At 39.7% G+C, this 20,156-nt stretch overlaps 1 protein-coding gene across 6 annotated transcripts in view; it reads right to left on the bottom strand.

Annotated features, from left to right (window-relative positions):
• LOC138932674 (uncharacterized) overlaps positions 1-20,156 on the bottom strand; it is a 199,068-nt gene that overhangs the window by 93,754 nt on the left and 85,158 nt on the right. The gene's annotated exons all lie outside the window — the stretch shown is intronic.

Here is a 20,156-nt window from a genome sequence, read left to right as displayed (position 1 = left end):
GCGTAGAGACTGTCGTGTCGCTGTCATCGCGTGAAAACGAGGGGTTGCGAGCGACGAGGAGTGTGCACGAGACGAAAGACAGCTGACGAAATATGTCGCGTGCGTCTGTCGTACCCTAGCGACAATGTTTCGCATCGCTTGGGTAAGCACATTACTCCCGACTGCCATAATTAAATGTGTTACGTGACAACGACTCGCTGCCAGATATTACACGCGAGTTTTGCATCGCTCGACAATAACCATTCTTTTTCGCTCCGATGTCGACCGAACCGCCAGATAGATTTATGATGACGTATGTATCGAGAGTGCTGTCGAAACTTTTTTTTCATCGCTTCGCGAACGAAATATGTAACTCACTTTTGCACGTTTGAAATTCTCTATCATTTCTCTCATATATTCTTTTAATAATTTTTTTCTACAAATGTGTCACTTTTTTATATATCAAACTAATACTAAACTAATATTTATCATAAACGATAATTAAATTTATACTATTAATTGCCAGAGACAATCGGCGAGAGAGAGAGAGAGAGAGAGAGAGAGAGAGAGAGAGAGAGAGAAGAGATTAAACGCCATATTAATTCCTTAGAAAATTTTCATTAGCCGAGAACAATTCGAGATACAACTCTCCAGTAATGTACGATATTTTTAGTTTGAGAAACAATTATATGGATATGGAGAAAAACAAGTTGGTGAAATATAGTCGAAAAGGAATAATCATTATGTCTGGTAAAGCAACGGGAGAGAAACGGGAATCGCTGGATAAATCTATCCAGAGCGTGCTCGCTATTCTTTTTGTCGATAAAACTGTCTTCAGTCGCGAGCGAAAGAGGCGCGAGTCGTCCACATATTTATATCCATTGAACGCATCAAGAACGCTCGAACGGATTGATTCACGGTTCTTAGGCTCCGCACTCTTTTGCGCTCGCGAGTGTTAATGCCATATTACCGGCATACTTCTTCCCGAGTTAATGCACCGGAAAATTTGCGTTTAAAGTTGAAATTTATTATGTTATAGAAAATACTTGTTACACGTGTAAAACATAAGGATATTGCGATAGTAAATTATTCTATGCATTAAATATAGTAAATCAAATATGCGTTATTAATTATGTCGAAAATAAATTTTTCAACCAAGTACAAAAGTTTCTTTATTAAGTGGTTGTGTGCAATGTATTTATATCACGATATATATAACGATGAATGATGTACGAGTCCAAGTAGACTAAACCACATTTAACTGGTGTAACGTCAAAGAGAACACGATGGCTCCGGTTAGCTATCATATACGATATAACATGTGTCACTTGGAACGCAATAACGACAGAAATGATGGATCCTATTGACTCGTTAACGATACGCCACGGTTGAATCTTAACGATTCTTGTTACGAGTTTCATGATCCGAGGGACGCCACGTAGCCATTATCAATGGCTGTCGAAGACGTTGCGAGCGTACGAGCAAATAATAACGATTCGACGTGGCGATTAATGCCTTCGTCGTGGCGCACGGAGAGAGGATGATTATATGCGAGAGCGGAAAAAGGGGAGAGCGCGCAAACGAGAGCGAAGGTTAAATCGGTTCGATGGTCCATACGTAAACGAGATATATCGCAAACGCGCGCGGCAAGCAATAATTTATCACGTAAAAGGCATCGCCTTTGGCGTACGGTAAATTCCCGCCGATAGGTCATGCCTGTCCCAATGAACGGCAACAAAATTGCACACCACGCGCCCGTAATAGGAGGTTTAGCCGCTAAACGCCGCCAGAGATTGTCAAATGGTCGTCTGCGCGTGGGAGAACAAATGCGATATGTATCGCGAGGAAATATTTCACGTCCTTCATTTTGTCGCGATATTTCGACGACGTTAATAATCTCTACGTGTGACGGAATTCAACGAAATAAGAATCGTCCTTTGCACGCGAGAATTTCTTTTCTTGAAATCAGCACTCTTGATCTAAATATAACGAGTCTGCAACTATTGATAATTTTTAATCACGATACCTAATGTGAAAATAATAATATATAAATGCTGACTCTCACGCGAAAATACCGGTTTGGTATAAATATAGGGAGGTAATTTCAAGCGAATTGGCATTATGTTATTCATGTGTCATCATTAATAAAAAAAAGAAAGCAATTTGTTGCGAGGCACGGATTTGCTCTACTATCAATTCAGAACCGTGTGCGCGAGAAAGAGAACATTTAGTCTAATTATACGAATGTAAATCGAGTTTTAATAACACACGTTATTCGCTAATTATATAGACCGATGCAGCGAGTCTATCCAGTAGTGAAAAAAAATTAATTGAGCGATTTACATTAACTTGTAACGTCAAATACGAAACAAAAAGTATCGCGCATGACCCATTTCCTTACTTCGGCAACGATGATACATCGTGCACGTGAACATTAATATATGTTATATATACATATATTGTATGTGTTTTTCTCTTAAAATAAATGTTTTCAATATATATATATATAAATTCTATTTTATTGTTTATAAAAATATTAAATTTAAACTTGTAACTTTGATTCTAGGCACAAAAAATAGCATTAATAAAAAAAATTCTATAATAACGATATATAATCCACATTAAAAATTATCTATATAAAATAATATAAAAAATAAACTTATTAAATGCGAATTAAAAATCAGCAAAATGGAGAAATGTCGTATAGAATTAAAACGCAATTTAAATAAACAGTTCCGAGAATATAGACGATTATCTTTCGAACACAATTCAATCAATCGTTATAAAAATCCATGCCCCTATATCTTGTAACGTGTCGTTTCGCCGCTCTAAAGAATGTTGCCGCTGCTGCAACATCCCGGCGCGTTCACCTCACTTTTGCGGTGCGAAGGAGCGTATAGGAGCGCGAGAGGGGCAGATTACAAAAGTGATGAAAAAAAGTAGTAAAGAGGAGGCGCTGCAAGGGCGAATTGCACCATCCTCCCTTTCCCTCTTTCTTTCCCCCCCCCCCTTGTATAATGACGATGCACACCGCGTCGTTGCCGAAGAGAGGAATGCCGTACAATTACGGCCGGTGGTCCGCCGCGGCGGTATTTCGCCGCTGCCGCTTGTACATCCAATGACTTAAGCGGCATTTAGTGGTTTTCGTTGTCACGGCAATCTTACAATGTTGTTGTTCGGCCGGCACACAAGCCGGAGCGAAGGGAAAGGGAGCCGGAAGGGGAAGGGCCGTTGCGCGCACGTTTGCGGGGAGATGGTCGTCCTCGGAACGACGAACAAATTGCACCCTCTCTTCGTTAAGTGTACGGAGCGTAATTGGCCGGATTCACGAGTAACACGTCTCGGAGAAAAAGTGCACGTGACAACGCACGCGAAAGAATAGGGGCTCGTTCGTCTTCGTAAGCGCACCCCGACCGCCACCACCGAGTCACGCAAGAACGTTCGGGCAAACATTAAGAATCGAATCCACTCGTGACGAGTAAAATTTAAAGAGATCATCATTTTTTTTTTTTTTTCATTATTAAGATTATATATCTTTATTTGTAAAACATAAAGTCTGTATCCTAAACGATACTCGGCGACTCGAATCTGTTTCTCGCGATAAATAAATCTCGCGATCACTGTAAACTTCAACTTCGATCTACGATATAGATATTCCCCGCAATTATCCATAACGATTCTCTATCTCCCATTCACACCGATTTAAATGGGCGCGATTCCCGCAATTCCCAAGATTGGCAGATTACAACTGTCGCGTTAATTACGAATACCATTCGCCAATCGTTCGATCTAATCCGCCGATGATTAAAACGGCAACGAGTTAGTGAATCTTTTTCACCATGGTCAATTAATCTCGCTTCTCCTGCGATCACGTGTGAAAATGATCCGCGTAGTTTTGCTCGCGTTAAATTCTGCGCATAAATTACTCGCGGTTTACACGTTTTACAGCCCCGCTCGGGCACTTTACAACGCCGACGAGACGTGACTTCGAAATAGCCATTCGAACGAGCTCATACGTACGTAATTAATGCCGAGAGAGAAAGAGATAGAGGGAATGAGCGAACCCAGCACGTCGATAAGTTTCTATACAAACTCGTCGCCAGAGAGAAAAAGAGAAGGAGACAGAGAGAGAGAGAGCAGTCAAAGTCAACGACCCACGTGCCATGAAGTTGCTTGGTGTGGGCAGAGACTAATGGGAAGATATACTTGCGACCGAACGTGGATGGATAGACGTAGGTATTACCGGCATCAGTATCATCTGGCACATCATGCGCAGGCTCGCTCGTTCTTTGGAATCACGCGCGTGGGAGTCGCTCGCTTCAGTTTCATAAAACAGTCTTCGAATATCTCCAAGAACATCTCGATCCAATCGGCGTGTGGGCATCGAAAAAACTATGTTACCGACAATGGCTGTCCCCTTAATATTGACAATGAAAAACACGCACGCTACCCCGGAATATTATCGGGATATGGGAACAGACATGCGTGTGTTAATATACGCGCCGCGAAACACGTGTAACGATATTTTCTTCGACGTATAGGCATAAAGCATGTATGATAGATATGAGGCAAAAGGGACGCGGGATAATCTGAAAAATTCATTTTGTAAGATATTATATAGCTATTTTATGGCATCGCCATATAAAAATGTTGCATACCGGGTGTGTTTGTAACGAAATGCGTTACCCACAATGATACCGCTACTGCCGTTGGTTTCGACAAATCAATTTCAAACGGGAAACGTCGTATAAGTCGATCGTAAAACCGACCGTAACACGTGTTATCTGAAACTGCCACCGCATCGGAATAATAATTAGAACACGCTTGAGGTAACGCAGAAAAAAATTCTTTAAACGGCAAGGTACTCTAGAGCGTGCACTCTTATAACGCGTGCGGCGAATGAGTTTTACGATGTATGGGCGGCACGTCATTAAAGCATGAAATATCGCGACTGATAAGCGGCATTATCCATAAAATATAAAAGCGTTTCAACCGTGATCTATGAAAAGTGGTTATATAACTTTGAATAAGAAAAAGAAATATTTAAAGCGAAATTCTCTGTCTAAAGTTTTATCTCGATCGTCGATTTCTGTCGATGGACTCGACCGCGTGGGAGGCGAGATTCATAACATAGTTTTCGATCATTGATCTAGCACATATTTTCGAAGGGCAACAGCGTAGGCAATATCGATGGAACTTACATTATTTACGCTTACAATATAGAGATTGTCTTAACATCGATGATAAAGGACGCATATTGCGAAAAGGAAGGTGGCATTTGTTATCAAATCTTTATCATGTCCAATATTTTAATTCTAATACAATACAATAATTATCGATGATATTAGTGTGTCTTACTGCAAATTTTCAAAATTATAAAATGTTATTATCAAATATCTTTCTCATTAAAATATTTTCGGATTGGACGCAGTAAATGAGCGCTTTCTCTTCTTTCTCTTCGTTTTACAGTACCCATTTAGTCGTCCTTGAATTGAAAAAAAAAAAACTCCACCTACGCAGCATCGAAAGGCAAAGAAGTGCTAACTAAACCTAGACTTATCCGCGACCACAGATCGACCACTTAGCGGCACGATCTTCCATCAAAAAGCGGTTCTAACTAGTCGGCCACAGGTATCGGCTGGAAACAAATTCGCAGCGAAATCTCATCACCGTTAGCGTAAGCAGGTAGCGCGGCAATGCCGATTTTACAATTTCCGGCGATGCGTAACCAATTAGCGACAACGATGATGCCACGCGGATCCAAGTCCTCGTCTGTCGTCGTCCATGCGGAGGAGCGCTCGTTAATGGCGCTAACGCGAGCCACGCACAGCGTTGACAGCAAATATCTCCTGAAACTGTCAACGCGCGTTGAATACTAACAGCACGCCGAGCTAAATCTCAGAGACGGCACAATCTTTGGAAATTTCGCCTAATTCCGTGCGCGAGAGAATCAAGAGTAACACGTGTCTTAGATACGGCTGTAAATTTCACGGTAAGTGCTAAATTCGACAGAAAAAAACATATTTTTTTTTAAATAGACATTTACATAAGAAATATTTATAGAAATATATCTTCTTAATTTCTCGTAATATAATACTTTCTATCTGTAAACAAAAAAAAAAAAAAAAAAAAATTAATTCGTCGAGATTGCCTCTCGTTATTGACGACTCTGTTGAAAGGATATATCAGACGGCGATAATTACTATAGCCCAGACAAAACGAAAAATTAACCGACGCAACTTTGCTTTCGAAGCCAAACCGAAAATGGAGAACTAGAAAATTATGAACCGGTACGCGCCCGGCCAAGGTAATTGAAAATAATTGGCTGGCCGGTTATACGCGAGCCGGGACACGAAGCGAGCATAAATCTCCAGTAATTCGTCGTATAAAGGAGAGGCCGCGCGTAATGACGCGAGAGCGAGAGACAAAGAACCAGCGTGGAACGCAGGGTTGAATCAAAAATGAGTTAACGGGCAGAAAAATAAAAGAAAAATTCTCTTTTTGACTTTACTCGACGATGGCTAGCGCATTAGCATTTAACTTTTTACAGAGAATAATATATATATATATATATATATATATATATATATATATATAAAATATATATAATAATAAAAGGTAATCGTGATTGAATTATATATTATATAAAAATCTAACAAGTTTGGTTGTTTGAAAAATTATCCTTGCATTGCCTGAGAGTTACAATTGTAAGCGATTAGATGAAAGAGTTTCCTCGTCTATTAAATCATAAATAATTGAGAGAGAGAGAGAGAGAGAGAGAGAGACAAGCCGTAAGTATCTTACGAAGGGTTAAACGGTGATAAAACGAAGGAAATATGCGCACGGAGGAAATGGCACGTGTATTTAATTCGAAAATATAAAGGCGGAAGCCGGTGAGATTGGTAAACTTATCCTCGACGGTAGACCAAGGAAGTACACTATCTGCAGATATGAAATTACGTTAAAAGTTGGTAATTAATTGTGGGACGAAGATAAATGAAAGGGAAAAAGCGAAAAGATATTTAAATATCCAAAGAATATAAATCAAATTTGGACGTGCATATATTGCGCATACTTGAAAATAGATTTATTCATTTTAATAAAAGAACTTGTATTACGATTCCCCATCGTATAATGCTTCCATTGATTTAGCATGCTGTGCACGATGTTTGAGGTAGAGGAAGATGGAAATAACACGTATACAAAGGATCGTATAAAGTGTGGGGCTTCAAGCATGTTGTCTTAACTCTTAAAGAACATTGAAAATTCGCAGCTATATTACTGTATTTTGATTAAGCAGCCACCGAAGTGACGAGCTGTGTAACAAACATAATATGTTTCCATTGTATTCAAATATTCAATTTTTCATTATAATTGTTTTCGTTTTTTTTTTCTCCTTGGAAAATAATAAAGATGTCTTTTACGTCGGAGAATTCCAGTGGAATGATCCTCCGGATGAAGTGAAGCGTACGTTGAGGAAAACCAAGATGAAGGGTACTGTATAAATCGTGCACGAATCGCGTACAAATGCGTGCGTGCGTACATCCGCTCTCGGAAATGCGTTCTTGGATCGCGGCCCACATAGCCGCGGCTTGTTATTCATATTCTCTCTGATTGAGATGGAATGCTGTCGTGGCCAGGACTTGTCTCATCCCCGTTGCTGCCTTTCCCCCCTTGCCGTAGGATATTCACCGGTCGCCGACAGTCTCGACCAGTTTTGTCCTCGGTTTCGAAAGCGAAATCAAGTCCAAATCAATCTAAATCGATGTTTAAATAATGCCTCGTCGTTTATATCTTCTTCGGAATGCTGCCTTTCCATTTACCGCGCGATAATATATCTCATAATAATTAATATAGCGTTACAATATTATATATTCCTAGAAATATAATTATAAAAATATTATATATATAATACATGTTTAACACAAAAACAAAATATGAGGCAACTATAGTAACAATAACTTCACTTTGGTATAATGAAAAGCGCTTCCCTTGTTACGTGCAACTATTCCGTCGCGCTTTTCATTCAGTCGCGCACGTACGAGGTCCGAATAGATTAAGAGCGATAATTGTCTAGATAAGGACTTAATTAACGCGTGATATATCCCGCGCGAACCGGTGTACGAGGCACACGATCAACGGCGCCGGAAAAGATATTGCCAAGATTTTGCGCTTGTAATCTGACATGCGTGTGCCGTAGATCGCGTTCTACGTTTTTATTATAGCGCGATCGTGTGCATTCTCCTTCTCTCTTTCCCTCGTCTTATCGCCGTAAAGATATCAGTCCGATTACTACCGTATTATCGTGGGTTCACGCCTGACGTTGCATAAACGCCGGTAGCCAGCGACCGATACCGATCGTTTCGACTGGCATCTATAATCGTAAACGGCACTAAACTCACCTTTTATCCCAATGAGATCGAATAATTTTTTCTCTTTCTCTCTCTTGCTCTCGCTCGAAGCATAAAATTCCTTAAAATTGAGAAAGCCGAGAATGCGGAGTACCGCTCGAGGAAAACAGCTCTCGTTTTCTCGTTTACCGATAACTCGTTTCGCGACGCTCTTCCTATTTGCATGGATAAAGCGGCAATTGCAACGAAAATACGATATGGCGCTATAAAGTGAAAAAAATGATGCATAACTTGGCGTTATTCGCGGAACAGCAACTATACGTAAGCAGCTGTGGTTATGCGCGACAGCCGTTGCGGGTGGTAATAATGAGTCGTCCTGACTGGACGTAATCTCGATGGGATCGCAAACGTGCGACAAAAATAGTATTCAACGATTACATACGTATCGCGATATCGCGTGCAAACGTGGTTTCCGTGGTAAAATAAAGCTCAAGCGTGGTTTTTTTTCCCCAGCGCACTTTTTAATCGATATTAAATATTAAAAATAATCTCGCTTTACGAACTTTCCTTGTGTATTCATATATACCATATATATACAGTATATTAATTCTAGAATGCTATTTTAGCCAATTGACTATTAATCAGAAAAATACCTTATTTTATATTTATAATATTTGCAAATAATTTTATAAAATTATCTTTTATAATAAAATAGAAAAAAATTATGAATCTATTAACGTCAGAAATTAGCACAGATCTCAAGAAAAGGATGATAGATAAATTTTCAACGAGCGTAGTATCAACGTTTAAAAAAAAAAATGTGATTAACATTCCGGGGTGAAAAACATTACCATCGCACCGTAGCTACCGTGACGCATTGCAGTGTCGGACAGCGGGTTTATATGTATTACACCGTCGGGACAGCTATAAGTATTTCAATCAACGGCATGCACGCGATAATTAATCACGGCTCGCACGGGGATGCAATCTCGCGGCAGTCTCGACGCGACGGTCGACGACGAAAATAACGTTCGCGGATAAATCCGACGACGACGACGACGACGACGACGACGTTGTGTGTTGGCAGAATCCGCCTTCGGGACTATGCAAAAGATCATTTCCCGATCGCGCGTGAAAGAGAGAGACGAAAATATGCTGCTTCAATTAAATACAGTCCCGCGAAAAAGAGGACGACGCACGCGAGACGATCTCTCGCCGGATATATTTTGCCGAACTGGTTGGCGGGTCTCCCGCGTCATTACGATGACAGTTCTCATTACCTTCATATAGTTGATCGGTGTGCTTGACAACGAAACGCATACCAACGCGACGTCCCATCTGTTTTCTCGATCGCTCGATCCGCGGTCAGTTTAATCGTTCTCTCCGCTACGCGGCAGATTTGTGCATCGCCTTATCGGTAAACGATCTCCACTAATTTCACCTCACGAGCAAGAAACGACGGAACATAGCGGGCACAAGCGTGGGAACTGTCTCGTATCCATCTCGATTATCTCGCGGCGATCGTTACTTAAGAGAGCAACGCTCGCGCGAGCGTTCTTTTCGTGTTGTACCGTGCTCGCGCACAATTCCGTTTAATTTATATTTAGATCAAGGCGTAGTCGTTAAAACGAAATAACTATTTTCATTTCAAATCTAAGAAAAAAATGTTTGCACAGCGCGCGAGCGCAACGACAAGTCATTAATAATTCATCTTGCACTCTTGAGGCTAACGCGATTTAATGAAAAATATTGAATTTTATACATTTTTGCGGATAAACACACAAAGATATCAGCAGAGAGTAATGAAAATGAGTCGAACGTGTAAAGAGTAAATCTCTTTTCGAATAATAATTTTATTCAAATGAGCGTGCGAAGATTTCCTTGAAATCTAGAAATATATTATATAACCATAATTTTAAATTGTTAATATAAAACTAACTAATATAAATATAAAAACGCGTAAGGAATATTTTCAACAAATTTTACTATTACATAAATCATAAAAAATTTGTTTGTATAATTTCTTTTCATAATAAGGCTAAATTAGTTTTCAAAAAAAAATATTTTTGGAATTTATATATATGTGCTTGTATATGTTTTAAATATAATTAATTTTAGTGACATTATTATATTGTGTGTGTGTGTGTATATATATATTGTATATATTATTCATTTGTAATATCAGAAACTTTTCCACTTCATTTTAAAACTTGGTCACCCAACATTCTTTAATCGCAAAAAGTTTGTATCTTCGATCAACGCATTTAGTCATCGACAAATACACGTAACAAATGTGTGCTCAGCCACATTATTCAGGAAATGTTATTTTTATATCGGACTAAGAACGACGAAGCAAAAAAGTTTAGCCTTGACTCTGTCGAGTTACGAGCTTCCCCGATTATTAATGTGAAGCGTTATTGCGCCATTACGTAACGCGTGGTTATCTTCGACAGGCAACAAAGGAAACAGCGCCTATCTTAACGGGCTATTGTTGTTCGAGTAATGGCTTATGAAACAAATAGCGTAATTCAAAGGTAGGCGCATATAACGACGAAAAACTTATTGCGGCTGTCGTAACTCATTGCCGATTCACGCTAGTGTACATTATATGCCGGAAACTCGTACAAACGCTCGGGATTGGTAAATCAATTCTTCGATCTTTTATACGCGCGATTATACATCTATCTATGCGGATGAGCAAAGATCGTGCAAAATATTTTCATGTTTATTCAATTTTTTCACATCTAGCGCGAGAAAATCTCTATTCTTTCACCCATTAAAAAAAAAAAATAATAATTTTTTCTAATAATAAAAGTAATACTTTTGGAGAGACATTTCCTGTTTTATCTTCATTTCTATAAAATTCGAAAAAATTCATCATTTGAGATCTATGGCGGAATTCAATTAAAATTTGGGTCGCGCGAAGGATTCCACAGAAATCACTTCCATTTACAAGGAAATCATTTGTCAAGCTTACACCCTGCCTTTCAACGGAGACCATTCGTCGACCATTTTTCGGATGGCCTTTTTTATTTAGTCTCGACACATGTGTCACTGCCACGTGGCAGATCCCGTTGACCTTGAATAGTCAGCGAGATACGCCGGTCGATGGAGATGTCCGTGGTATATGTACGCGTGTATGTATAGCGGTTCGAAATGCAAATGAGACACTTCTACGAATTCATCGATGCTAATAGTATGATAATGTATGACGAGACTCACAAGTTATCCCGCCGAATAAAAGCCGATTGTTGCAAATACTACACTAGTCTAGCGATATCTAAAGATAAATTTATTTGCTCCATATAATTTCTGTGTGCCTAAAATCTAGCCAAATCAATCTTGTCGATCGTTTATAATTGATATCGTATAATAAAATTCTCATTACGATATTTACAGAAAACGATATGACATACTGCCAATATATTGTTCTCGTTGATAACATCATGAGCGGCATGTGCAACGTTTTACAATTGCAAGATAAAATGTGATGGTTGAGAGGCTGCGTGGTGGGAATCAGACCGTGAAGAAACAAACACCGATGTGTTCGCATCTATAGATATACCGAGCCCAACGGAGAACTGCAACGAGGTAGTCATCTGATATACACGAGACACCGATGGGCCGTCTGGAGGTTAAATCGTGCGTCGTCAACCGAGAACGCGATGTAACCGCCGACGAACGCAAAATGCAGCCTGATGGCGGCGTTAGGTCAAGAGTTCACTGAATTTTCACGAGAGTCACGCCGACAATAAAAATGACACGCGCGTCGCGTCAAGTGCGTAATCTGCATCAAACGAGGTATAACAACTCTATACAAAAGAATCTAACCAAATGTCAGATTTTTAAAGGCCATAAATCGGAATTTCTCAAATTTTTTAATGCATCATCCTTCGCTAAATAATATCCTTATCTTATAAAAATTGTACAAGAGTAACTAACGCAAAATAGGAAATAATTCAATTACGTGTTAAAAAAAAAAAAAAATCTTTCAATTTAAAAAAAATTTACAAAACACTTCAATTTTATCTAGCATGAGCGAAACATCATGTTTTAATTTTTAATAAATATTAATATAGATGTTATTATTTTTGCAAAATGCAAAGTATGACTGTTAATTTGAGAAGGAGGAAGAAAAATCATGATTTTATCGATATCGAAAGAGCGGATTAAGAATTTCTACTGAATGAATGACATAAATTTTAATACTTAAGAGAATCGGAAGCGATTAAAATCCTTCTCGAAACGAGCGCGCTAGTAGAGATAAATTTATTAGCTTGGGTGAAACAAGAGAAACATATTCTGCAACAGTAAACATCGAATACGTGACGTTAAATCGTTTGCAACTTAAGCGACGTGTTCTACGAACGATAAACTTGTGCCGGTTGCCGCGGACATAAAATGCGGGTCCATCGTGTGTGACAGCACGAGCGTAAGAATAAATTGAGAATAAGAGTCGAGCGTGGAGAATACATACATATTCTATTTCCAACAATGCCATGGCATCGAGCAATACAAAGTGACGCGAATATGAAAATTATTGCCGAGGATTAAAATTCCAGATTCATTGCTTGAAAGAATAATCGAGCGCTACTGTTTTTAAAATAGAACAATAAAGAGTTGATAATTATACTTTGAAGAAATTACTTTTCATCAAAGAAATCCTGAATGGTCTCTGTCGCGTAATTTGCGTTACTACCGTGTTAATTAAAATTTATCAGAATTCCGATTGTGCGACTAAATGCGTTAAAAAATACTTTACGGACAAACTCTAACTGCTTCGATCGCGTACTACGATCATTTAATTAATTAATTAGATTTTCACAAAGTGACGCTTCTTGCAAATTGCTAGTTATCTACAAAAGCCATTGCGCGCAAACGACACATATGTCCCGACGACTCTCTCCGGACAACGCTATGACAACGTTATTTTATCCTCCGCACGCCGGGGTCGTCTGGAGGTTGGCTAGAGCGGTGTATCGGGGCCGATAAACTTCCACGAGCTGCTCCCCCTCTCGCTAGCATGAAATGCGGGTCCGCGATGTCGAGTCAAGGATACGAGAATGATGCACGATTTCCAGCGTGATGTGTCTCACCTTGAACGACTGGCGGAGTTATGGTTGCGAGCCACGCGTCGGCGGTACGAGCGCGTGGGAGTGAGCCTCCGATCGACGTGGAATCTCTCAAGGTTCTGGGAAATAATTTTTGAAAACGATTGCTGTGTACGACCTTGACGGAACGACACGAGCATCGCGATGTAGCGCCAAGAGATTTATAAGTAACCTCGCGAAATGTATCTCAATTTGCTCGAGATAAAACTTAACTCTTGTCTAAGGGTGTTTAATGTGTTTAATACAAGTTAAGGTAATATAACGAAATCACATATGTTATTCAATTTTTATTATTGTTAATGACGATATTTTTTAAATTGAAATAAAATTTCGTTGTACAATTAATAACGAGCGAAATACTTTTCATGTAATTAAGTATATGATAATGTGTAAATATTACAAATTGCAATGTGCGCTATGTCTCAAAATATACCTGGTCAAGCGTCATTGGTTTGTTCTCGGTAAAGATATATTACATACGCCTATACAATCGCCCGTATTAACCGTTCAACACTGTTTGCGGTGAACGACGACCGCAAGGTTTCCGTCCGCGTGTCGCCGGCTGGAAACGGATCATTCGTTTTTCTGTAGTCGTAACCGCACCGCGAAAATCATAAGTCAAAGATGGTGGGGGGGGGGGGAGGCGAAAGGGTAAAGGAACCCGCGCGACCGCACGGTACGCAACGAAAAGGGTGAACGACGCCGGATTCTCGTCGATGTACCATACTACTCGTGGTCTGAATTATGACCGTGGGAGCTTATAATCGTTAATTAAAGGCTCGCGCGCTTTTAGTTGACCCTTGAGTTAAACCGCAGCGTAGGCTTTTCGTGCGGAAAACGCGGCGCGTTTCTAGCGTTGCGATGAAAAAGGCGAGCGAAAACGCGATAAAAGTGAAACGAGAATCGGACACACGCTCAACTTCTCTTAGATAAAATTTTTAATCCGCGCATATATAATTCCTGCTCCAACAGACCGCGAATTCTGAAAACGAAATTAAAACTGCGAGCTCAACGTGCTCACAGATGAGGATGACGGATCTCCGAATCCGCTCCTCGTAGTTACGATCGCTGTCATCCATCATCGTAAGTTAAAAGCGCAATTTGTATCCGACGATACGATATCGCGGTTGGAATAAAATTCAACATCTTGTTCCAGCTGCGTTCGGATCGTTCCTACGTTCGTTATGCGGCTGTACAAGCGCGCCCTCCGAGATACGATCGTCCTAAGTGCTACGAGATATACGACCTACGATTGGCATGCACGAAGCGTTGCCCACTTACGTGTACACCTTCTACGTTCTTCTTTTTTCTTCGTCTTCCTTTTCTATTCATCGCTCGTCTGCTTGTCGGACAGTGTTCCCCTGTCGAACATGTTTTGCGGGATCACGCGAACGCGACAATTGATCAAGAGTGATCGGGGGAGAAGTCGAAAGATAAGCTTTCGTTTATCGATTCTTGAAATGAAGAACGAAAATCTCGAATGTTTCGAATTTCGAGATTACGATGGAAAGAAGTACTGAAATTCAATTACTAGAATTTTCAATTAAAAATGTGAGTGGCTAGACATGTGTATTCTTCGTTCTAACATTTGCGTAGAGAAACGTAATTCATAAAATTTTATTGTTAAATATTAAAAATGCAAATTAGAAGGAAACACATTTGTAAATGAGGTTTAGAAAACATTAAGCTATATATAATAATTGTAGATATTAAAATAAAATGCATGTAGCATTTTATAATCCTGATACCTGTCGCTCATCTTGCGACGCGTTTCCTTTGAATACTTTATTTTATCGGAATTCGAAGGGCCAAAATATCCAATCTACGCCATTGCGGTTGCATCGTGTTCGAAGAAGCCGTGCGGTTACTGAACTCGCCACGAAATTAACGTCGCACCTGGCCGAATTAAATTAACGCCGAACGATAAAAGGAAGCAAGAGGACGATCAAAGGGAATGGTACGAGAAAAGAAGGGGGGAGAGAGAGAGAGAGAGAGAGAGAGAGAGAAAAGAGGCAAAGTTGTTAACGATAGATCAGTCGACACAAACGAGCCATGTATCTTTGAGAAACGTCGCGCGATACACGAATACGTTATTTTAATCTGACTTTAGGTAGCGCGTACAAGCTTATTTAATCTCAAGTGGTTAAATTTGGGGTAGCTTTGACTATTTATCCAGACATTTGTCGCTTCGTCGGATTTAACAAGGTTTATAATTAGATCAGGAATGTATTTGGTCTCCATATTTTTGACATTATCTTTCGATGAAATTATTAATGACGACGTTAATGAGACTTTAATTATAATCGATAAATTATTAATTATATTAATATTGACATCGCCCCCAAATATGCTTCAACAATCAATTATAAATTACAGAGAGAGAGAGAGAGAGAGAGAGAGTATATGATATAATTAAATATATTTAAAAAATTCCAGAGTACAAGTAAAGCAAGTCCACGACGACTGGCATAAAACGTGGTTACTTTACCTTAGATATTCAAGGTAACCCTTTACAAATTCAAACAAACTTGACTCACGCTTTCTTGTGTCCTAAACCCTTCGATCTAATCACTCATATCGAGCTAAATTATTACTCGCGTGTCCAAACTACCGTCCTACCCTTCCATTTTCCCTACGCGCTACGCCCGAAACACGCACATGGACAACGAACTCACTGCGAAATTAACGTCGCACCTGGCGGAATTAAATTAACGCCAGACGATAAAAGAAAGCGAGAGGGCGGTAGAGGGGAGCGCGGAATACTAAAGGGAAAAACGGTGGCGCCGTACCGACGATACGCCACGGTCGATTCGTCGGTGTCGTACAAGCCGACCGGGTTGGGGTAGCGGCTTTATACCGACGTTAACGCCGGCATCGTTTACCCGGGGGTCTCGTGGCGGCGACTCACGAAACAAGGGAGAAACGTCGCATAATGCGACTAACGTAATTAAGGTAGCGACAAGGCCTATCCCGTCCGCCCACGCGCCCTTCCGACTCCTTCATCGCTCCTTCATTCGTGTACGTTCTCCTTCTACTCGAGGGTTATAAACGTGAACTTGAAAGTTACTCGCCCATCGGGCATTGATTTCGTCGCAACTCAGCGCGAGATAAAGCGGTCATGCTCCCTTCCCGCTATCATCAACGTAACCTTGGCAATATTAGAATCAGACAGACCGTCGCATCTCTCGCGAGTATATATATTAGATTGTCCACAAACATATTTCGATTCTAAATATTTTGACGTTTCACAGATATATTTGTTATAAGAAATAAATCATTTGCAAATGAGATGGGTATTATGCATAGTCTTAAAATGTAACTTTTCTTTAATAATCTCAGCTACATATCAAAATGACACTGATTAAAATGAAATAAATAAGAAGTCTATTTCAATTTTTGTCTTTTTTTTCCTTCTTTTTTTTTGTTGATTTTTATTTTCAATTTTTTAAAATATCAATGTTTTATTCGCAACATCGCTGTCAGCAAGATGCGATATTTGAGAGACGAGACGAACCTTGAACCGAATTTTTTCCGATACGTAACACGATGGATATCGGTTTAAAACCATCGGATTTGAAAATCCGATCGTCGATCGCCGGCAGAGACTGCATGAGAATTTTGGCCGTATCTATTCGGCCGATATCTCGTCGAGAAAAATCCTCGCAAAAGGTGATTCCGGGCACGCGTCATATCAATATTACAAATTTTTTTTCTTTTCTTTTTAATCAGATCAATTAATGCTTCATGAATTTTTCTCCATAATAAACGAGATAATTTACGATGCATACGCGGCTGGATGAGAATGGCGTAACAGGTTCTATCGTTTTATCGCAGTATTTATGTTCTATTATTCTCCATGCTAGCTCGTATATCGTCGGTCCGTTAAATTCCAAGACCGAAGAGAATAAGAGAGAGAGGCAGAAGAGAAAACGCAGAGGAGAGAGATGTATAACAGGGACATCGTGGTAGAGGTACCCTCACGACCAAGTAATGGGCCATTTATTTTCACTCGTTGACCCTCGCCGAGACTAATGTGTCTCAGCAAGCTTTTTCGCATCCCTCAGCAGTGCGCCTTCACGTTCCGCCACTCAAGTGGTTTTTACAAGACGCTCTATACCAAAGTGACTGTCCTCCGGATTACAAAGCAAGCTTCGAAACACAAGGGAGTTTGTAGCTCGAAATAAAACGGAGGCTCTATCATCACCGGAGCAAAAGACAATTTACACTCGGGATAGACGCATGCGACGAGAATTAAAGACCCTAGTGTCGTTATAGCAAATTTTGATTCATTAAAATCTATTTCACACATTGTTAATTTTGTACCAGCGATGTGATTTACAACGATAAGGATTCTTTTAAAAATTCTCTTTGTAATAAATCCTTCCTTCAGCAAAAATATATTTATAAATGTAAAAACAAACCATACGTGTGACACATGTGTTTGAGTCAACTTCTTCTATATTTAAACATTCAATCGTTAAAAAAATTAATATCGATCTACGAGTTGTAGAATTCACGTGAATATTGTGTTTTAAATCACATCGCTAGATATCGCGAGACATCTTCGAGAATTCTATCAGATTCCTTTATGGCGAACGTTTATACGAAAACTCCGATACGATCCCGAGAAACTTTTACCAACACAGATAGACAAGCGGAGCTTGAACCTTAGCTTAAGGGATGACAGTGGAGACCGGAGAGAAAACTTTGAGGGGATTGAACGCTAGAAAGACTACGACGATGTCTCGGGACAGTGGCTTTCAATCTTCTTCTCCACGAGGTTATCTCAAACACATATTGTTATCGCTACATATACTCTCGTTTCTTAAGATAAAAATATGTTCAAAAAAGATTAATGAATTTCCCGGTAACGATGTATCAAATCAAATTTTTTAAATATGTTTTCGAATCACAACTTAAGAGAAAATAATTTGTCAAATTTCTCACATGTATACTGAATGCTTAATTTAAAGATTTTTATGGATATTAAAAACTAAATATATTATTATTTTTATGCATCCAAGATTCAAAAATCTTGCTTTTAAAATGCCTCACTTCTTTCGCGCTTCTCTTATATAAAATTGTATTTTTGGAAATTTTTTCAACGCGATATAATGTAACGTATAGAATCGAATATATTATTTTCGGCAATTTTCAAATGAGTACCGCTGTACCCGATACGGTGGACAAGAGAGTGGAACCGACGAGTCGCAAGGAAGAAGAAAGAAGACAGGTGGCAAGGATACCGAGACGCGAGATGAGGCGAAACGAGGCGAGAGAGGTTGCTACGGTGATTTCCCGCTCAGAAAAGCCGCGTGTACGGTTGGTCGTTCGGCTGGAAGCTGGCCAAATGCACTTAGCCTTCTATCAGGACTCCTCCGCCCGCCTGCACCGAACAGGCTAGATAATCTTCGTATTTACTGCCGTAGAGATACGACCGGCCGGCGTATCTATGGGTATCCTCGTGGCCAGTCGGCTGGCTTTTCCGCGCGCGTTTGCCTCCCCTCGCGCGTAAACACAAAAACAGGAAAACTTTCGTAAGAGCCTCCGCGACCGTCGACTTTCATCCGAAAGACTCGTCCTCCGGTGTCTGCTTCCCTCTCCCCCGTTTTCTCGCCGACAAAAGATCCGCGCGAACACGAGACACGCTCACTGAATCGCAAAGAGAATCACAATAAAAACACTCTTTAAAACGAAAAGCGGCGAACGCGTATTAAATATTTTTCCTGTCTTATCCTCAAAATAGGAAAACTAACGAAAAAGAGAGAGAGAGAGCCACACACGGCAAAGATTCGGTCTTTACATAGATAAAAGATATCAGGATGATAAGCACGTTTCGATTACAATTCTACTAAAAACGAGCAATTAAATTGAAATCAGAGAAATTAGAAAAATAATGACTTTAATGTTTCCATAATAGAGAGTATACAATTTTACAGTTATCGAGAATATTTCTGTGTATTTAAAAAAAAAAAAAAAAAAGCGATATCTAAAAATTAACCGGAGAAGACGATCCCACGGTAGCACGCCGAGTATTGATTGTGAGTGTTACGTTTCCATTGACGTTTATTTGGCCGATTTAGGTGTTTACCAAACGAGCGGTGTCGCATACGACGAGAGCGTATAAATATTTTCGGTACTCCGACGATGATTTGTTTTTCAACGCGCGAAAGGCGAAACAACACGCGGGGAAACAAAAAAAAAAAAAAAAAACGATATTTTCTCACACGCGTTGAATCGCGCGACACAATATTGCGACGGTCACCGACGCATTTTACGCAACTCTTTCTTTTCAAACGAATAAATAAATGATATAATAGATGATATAATAAATGACGATAATATCATCTCGTATCAATTGATGAAAAAATCTGATTTTATATAAAATTATGAATCCGCATCGATCTTTTTTTCTTTTGCCTCTCAGCGATGTATATGTATACCAAGATTTATCAACAATATACGTATACTTCTAACATTAAAATATTGAGCGATTAAGTAAAAGTGAGAGGACAAATTGTACGATAAGTTTCGCTCTTATCACTGTTCTCGCACGAGGGTTCATCCGTTCACGCGATTATCGCAAGAAGCAAGAGTCTCGGAATAACAATAACGACGAACGAGTTTCGTCTCGCGGTTTATGCGCGTTTTATCTTAATTTTTGCCGACTCCAATTTAAGCGGAATCGTCCTCTTTTACAGTCGATCTATTTAAC

Source organism: Polyergus mexicanus, unplaced genomic scaffold (assembly GCF_030449975.1).
Source record: "Polyergus mexicanus isolate NDT 795.1 unplaced genomic scaffold, iyPolMexi1.0 SCAF_4, whole genome shotgun sequence".
NCBI lineage: Eukaryota > Metazoa > Arthropoda > Insecta > Hymenoptera > Formicidae > Polyergus > Polyergus mexicanus.
Note: the sequence above shows the minus strand (reverse complement) of the source record. Positions and strands in the feature narration are given on the sequence as shown.